Genomic DNA, 6,651 nt, shown 5'->3' on the forward strand with positions numbered 1-6,651 from the left:
TAACAGAAAAACTAAATAGTAATAATAATAAATGGTCTCCACTGAATCTTGTTGTAGTGTGATTTATGATGATTCCAATTTCGCTTTTTAAAATCAAAATCTGCAAATGTGCTGAGCTCCGCTACAACTACGGGTAGCATTGATGTAATGGAGGCAGGGACGAGCTCTGCCTCTCGTAACCCATATAACTTGCTGGAGCGCGGGCACATAATTAGCGCGGGCATTTTTTGTGAGCGCGCTCAAGCCGTTACTGTGGGTGAGGTGGGCTACCAGATGAGCTCTGCCTCGACCTCAGAATGCGTCACCCCACCAGAAACTGGCTGGAACCAGCGGGCACTAAGCCGGCATGCCTGTTACCATCTCACTGATAGGTCACCAATGTAATGTTCTGTAGATCCCTTTATTACATTTATTCTCGCCACTCCATAGTCTCTAAATAACTTATTAACGTATATATGATATTTAGGCTCGCTGGTCTCATCATATAAGGGAGCAAGAAAAAAGCAGCAGGAGAGGCAGCCATAACCTCTGCCGCACTGAAGGGGGCGCACATGAGCCCACAGGTTCTTGTTGCTACTGTTATTCTACACAGAGACGGTAGACACAAACAACAAACTAGACTTTTGAAATTACAGGAAGATAAGGAGGACTTTTACAAAAAACTAATAGAGATTGTTGTCCAGAAGGAGAGCATGGACTTCATCTTCAAGTCAAGGTAAGACCACAATTGTAATGAAAATGGGATCTTACTAAGAAAGAACAATCCAATATTTAGATGTTGGGTATCCTTTTGTTGAAAGGTCTGTTTAAAATGAATTGAAGCATCAGACTAAAAAAGCTTTTGAAAATAGCCGAATATTTCGATTAAGGTCAAAATATAATATGAGTCAGATTTACAAATTCATGCCTCACCAGCCATGAACCTCACCGCACGTCACTGGCGTAATGTGATGAGTTTTAGCAGGTTAGCATGCTAAACAGTACAATAGCTTTGGGAGGAACGGTAGAGAATCACATATTGATGATGGTTGCTGATGATGGCATTTAATCTTCAGGAGAACATGAATGTGGGTATATTTGAATACAACCAAAACAACAGTTACGATGTTTCACTTCATCCCCAGGTGGACCTTATGGTGGTGCTACAGGAGAAGTCTGGGGATCAAGAGAACAAGAATGTCTGTATGGAGTTTCAGGGGGATCCATCATGTCGATGTTCTCACCTCCAGCAGCTCGTCTCCCACCCGAATGCGTCCGTCTCGAGCTGCCGGCCCCCCCGGATGGAGTCCCACCACAAAGATGCTGAGGAGGGAACGATCCCTATTTCCTGCCAGACTGATACCCAGCCCCTGGCGCTCCTTCTCCAGCTCCACGCTCAGCAGCTCCCCCGGCAGTTCTCCATACCGCTCACACCAACGCTCTGCGGAGGAGGAAGGGTTACAGAGAGCTGACATTGCAATCAATACAAATCTATCTGCAACTAACACTATGCCATGTGGTTCACTCCAAACATCTAGTGTACATAGCACCTTTCTCTGACACCAGCATCTTTTTAACTGTTTCCGATGAGAAGAGAATGCATGCCATTGCACATGCGCTGCTTCTCAGCACTTCTCAGAAAAGCGCTTCTCATGTCTTTGTAAAAATTGAAGGAAAAGTTGATTTTTTACAACGTCTTTCAGACGGAATCTCCGGTAACAAAGACTGAAATGCCAGATTGTCGTAACAGGGAGTGTTGGAATTGTATGGCTGTACACGGATCGTCCTCCTCGCTCTACAGCTATCAGACTGTGGTGAAGCTCATTCATACAACATGGAATATAGTAGCTTAAATAGATAATAAAAGGCCAGGGGGCAAAACTACTCTGTCATACAACAGCAGTGAAGATAATGTGGAGCTGGAGCATGTTCCTGATGAAAGTGAAGAGGACAGAAAATTGTGCTATTTGGACACAGGCTCTAAGAATAGTTATTAAAAACAAAACAATCTTTTGAAATCAGTGATGGGCTCAAAAGCCCCAGAGCTCATGAAGTTCAGACTTTTCTCACTTATAGTTTAGGGTACTGCACATGTTACTGCTACTTCGGTGCTGGACACTCAACACCATAGCCTGTTTAATAAAAACATGGGAAGCTGGACAACCAATTAATGAGTCAGTTGGAATCATTGTCTTAAACGAGTGTGCGAGTCGAGTTTATACGGACAGCAAGTGCTTCTCAGATGGTCCTATTTCCAGAATTACTGTCGGAAGTGGTTCTTCCGACTTCGGTTTGTACATGAGCTTTAAGACTTCAGAAAACACCGTCCAGAACCCGCCCCCCTTCACCTCAATGGAGAGAGAGTGGAGAGGTTCTCCACCTTTAAATTCCTGGGGGTACAAATATCGGAGAGCCTCAGCTGGACAGCACACAATACTGCAGCAGTTAAGATGGCCAAGCAGCGACTACACTTCCTGAGGGTGCTTCGGAGGAACAGACTGAACAAGAAGCTGCTGGTGTTCTTCTACCGGGCGACCATCGAGAGCGTGCTGTCATACTCCATCTCGGTGTGGTATGCTGGCTGTTCAGCTGCGGACAAGAAAGCCCTGCAGAGAGTGATAAGGATGGCAGAGACAACCATCGGCTGCCCCCTGCCCTCTCTGGAACACATCTCCACCTCCCGCTGCCTCAGCAGAGCAAATCAAATAATAAAGGACAGCTCTCACCCAGGTCACAGACTGTTCTCTCTCCTGCCTTCTGGGAGGAGATACAGGAGCTTCAAGTCACGGACAAACAGACTAAAAAACAGTTTCTACCCCTGGAACCTTAAGGCTGCTTAACCAAACTTAATGCAATAAACGTAATCATCTTCACACATATACACCTTATACACATTTTTAATGCACTTTAAAAATTAAAAACTATTTTGATATCTATATTTTTAACAATTTATTCCCCCCGTATGATTGTTTATGTTGTCTGTCCTACTGCCGTGTTTTTAATGTTATGTACAGTGGGGTAAAAAAGTATTTAGTCAGCCACCAATTATGCAAGTTCTCCCACTTAGAAAGATGAGAGAGGCCTGCAATTTTCATCCTAGGTATACCTCTACACCTATAAAGAATTTATTTGCAAATTATGGTGGAAAATAAGTATTTGGTCACCTACAAACAAACAATATTTCTGGCTCTCACATAGCTGTAACTTCTTCTTTAAGAGCCTCCTCTGTCCTCCACTTGTTAACTGTATTAATGACACCTGTTTGAACTCGTTATCAGTATAAAAGACACATGTCCACAACCTCAAACAGTCACACTCCAAACTCCACTATGGCCAAGACCAAAGAGCTGTCAAAGGACACCAGAAACAAAATTGTAGACCTGCACCAGGCTGGGAAGACTGAATCTGCAATAGGTAAGCAGCTTGGTGTGAAGAAATCAACTGTGGGAGCAATTATTAGAAAATGGAAGACATACAAGACCACTTATAATCTCCATCGATCTGGGGCTCCACGCAAGATCTCACCCCGTGGGGTCAAAATGATCACAAGAACGGTGAGCAAAAATCCCAGAACCACACGGGGGGACCTAGTCAATGACCTGCAGAGAGCTGGGACCAAAGTAACAAAGGCTACCATCAGTAACAGTTACTGATGGTAGCCTTTGTTACTTTGGTCCCAGCTCTCTGCAGGTCATTGACTAGGTCCCCCCGTGTGGTTCTGGGATTTTTGCTCACCGTTCTTGTNTTTTGATGGATGAATGATGCTCAAAGTGAGGGGGCAAAGAATACAACTGAGGGGGCGATGCCCCCTTTTGCCCCCTTGTGGTGCCGGGCCCGACACACGGAAACGCTCACCACCAGCACACACAAACACAACACCGTCTAAACAGCCAAAAAACTACTTTTTTAAATCGCCACATGTCACCCAGAGTCAACTAAACAGATTGATTGCCAGGTATGTTGTTGAGGACATGCTGCCCATCGCAACGGTCGAGTCTGTTGCCTTCAGAGAACTAGTCAGCAAAAAACAACACAAAAACTTGGATTTTTATTGTTATTATCTTTAAAGTAAAGTAACTTGTTACTAGTTACTTTTATAATTTAGTAACTAATAAAGTAACTAGTTACTTTTTTGAGAGCAGTAACTATAACTATTACTAGTTACTTTTTAAAAGTAACTTGCCCAACACTGGTTACTTCACAGTTTTACGACACATTTTTATTGTTTTTACTTGCAAAATTATCTTTTAAATTGACAAAACATCATATGTGTAATTCGTGGCACAATTCAAACGGGATCGAAACATAATCTTTCTCTCTCCGTTGACTTCAATACATACTCTTTCCGAAATAAGGTCCCATGGAGCTCCCCCGGAAAGGGAGGGACTTTGCCTCTCTATAGTGGGCCCTCTGTGAATTCATAGCTGGACCACCAATCAGCTCCTATCTTCACAGTAACTCGCAGAGACGGTCAAAGGAGCTTTTTTCATTTACCCTTCACATTCCAACAGAAACTGAATAGGTAGATTCGAAGGATTTATTTCTTTGGAAATGTTATTTTAAATACAATTAAATCAAGTTATTTTGGTAAAACTAAAGAAAAATATAACTAAAAAAATATTGAAAAAATATATATTACAACAAATATATATATATTTTTTAATGTTTTTAAATATTATTTTGTAGAATATCTTAGGCCCTCAGGGAGGGCCTAGAGGGCCCTGACGGCTCGCCACTGGTTATACTTATGATGCTTGATGTTAGCTTGATTTGGAACGAATTGTACATAACTCAGCATGGGTATACAGGGTATATTAATATTCTATTTCTGTGCTGGAGTACTTTTACCTTTTAATCTTTGAATAGTTTTCTTTAATGATAGTGTAACTTTACTTAAGCCAATACTCTACATAGTGTGGCTAACCCATATCTATGCCCGCTCCTTTAAGATTATATGGAAGCACCTCGAAGGGATCTAATCTGTTACTCTAAACAGGCGTATCTGCATGTGTCATCAGGTAACTGCAGGTAAACTTCCTAAACCCTTCATATCTTCAGAGAAGCATCTTTTTTTTATTTAGGAAAGAATCTAAGGCCATGCACAATTGAAGATTCCTCTTCACTGTGTTTTAGTGAATGAGCCTCTCTCTGTTATACTAAATTATGGTTTAATCTCAGCTTCATATTTTGCCCACGGTTTTCATATTGTTGTTTATTTCACGGGCTATTAAGCCTTTTTTTTAACACCAAATTAAATTCTAAGCGCGTCTTCTTTTTAGCCCGTCGAGTCTCATCATACTCACTTTTATTACCCTGTTTGTCCTCCCTCCCCTACCTCTCTTCTGGGTCTAATTAATGGATTTCATCCCCTCCTCTTTCTTCTGTGTTTAAAATGCTGACCAATCCTCTGTATCTCTCTATCTTTTTATATATGTTAATACATTTTGGTTACCGTAAAGCCTCAATTGGATATATCAGATCATCCAGACTAATCTGAGTGTGCTAGTCTGTACGACAACCCACAATGATCTTTGGCGTTTTTGATTCCAATGTCACGTAATTTCTTCGTTGCAGTGCATTCATGTTGTCAGTTTGTGCTGCCCCCATAAAAGTTCTCTTCAGTGCATCACCAGTAATCCTAAATATGTTGACATGAATAAAGATTCAATACTGACAATGGCGACCTATTGCTCAACCCTCATGGCCAACATTTAAAAGAGTATTACATGACATGTGAGTGTTGAGCAGCTCAATGGACAGAGGCAGGAATTACTGCTTATAGCAGTTCAGCCTGCTCCTGGGAACCCTGAATCTTCTACCAGAAGGTAGGAGCTGTAATTATGGGTGGGGAATGTGGGGGAGATCAGACATGACTCATATATGTTTTGGAGAGATGGATGTTTTTTAACCCTGATCATTTTCAGCGATCTGTGACTTTGACTGCACTGTCAATTTACCATCCCAGGCAGTGATACCATATCTTATGGTGCTCTCCAACACTGCATGGTAAAAAATAACAAGAACTTCTGCTCGACTCTGTAAGCCAGGAGTCTACGCAAAGAATACAACCGCTGTGGAAGTCTAGAGCACAAACCTTCAACATGCACCCTCCAGCTGAGTGTACTATCTAGATGAACACCAAGGTACTTATAGGAGCGGACCTGAGTTATGGGTTCATTGTGGATAACTACCGGCCTGAGGTCACCCACTGCCTTCGGGTCCCACACCATCTCCTCAGTCTTCTTCACATTCAGCACAAGATGTTTAAAATCTAGGTAGCATTCGTGCTGCATTCGTGAAGTGTTCTAATAATCAGAAAAATTAGAACACGATCGTATTTCACGCTTCTCCTGATCTGTTTCCTGTCACACAAGCATTGGAAACGCTCTGGTTGAATCAAAATACAAAGCATATTTTTTAGGCTACAACGTCATTTAGTTAAAGTTAAAAGTTAAAGCCTTTTATTGTCATTGTACAAAAAATACAACTAGATTCAGAGTGCAACCGTGTCCCAGTGTGCAAAAACCAGACATACAGTGGGGCAAAAAAGTATTTAGTCAGCCACCAATTGTGCAAGTTCTCCCACTTAAGAAGATGAGAGAGGCCTGTAATTTTCATCTTAGGTATACCTCAACTATGAGAGACAAAATGAGAAAAAAAAGAAAATCTCAT

The 6,651-nt window shown here is 41.8% G+C and overlaps 1 long non-coding RNA gene across 1 annotated transcript in view; it reads left to right on the forward strand.

Annotated features, from left to right (window-relative positions):
* Positions 1-2,050, forward strand: part of LOC104964882 (uncharacterized) — a 17,962-nt gene extending 15,912 nt beyond the window's left edge. The window contains exon 4 of the long non-coding RNA XR_800477.1: positions 2,039-2,050. This is a non-coding gene — a long non-coding RNA (uncharacterized lncRNA). The remainder of the gene's footprint in view (positions 1-2,038) is intronic.
* The last annotated feature ends 4,601 nt before the right edge of the window (positions 2,051-6,651 follow it).

The sequence above is a fragment of the Notothenia coriiceps genome, unplaced genomic scaffold, assembly GCF_000735185.1.
Source record: "Notothenia coriiceps isolate Sejong01 unplaced genomic scaffold, NC01 NC01_scaffold00037244, whole genome shotgun sequence".
NCBI classification, from domain to species: domain Eukaryota; kingdom Metazoa; phylum Chordata; class Actinopteri; order Perciformes; family Nototheniidae; genus Notothenia; species Notothenia coriiceps.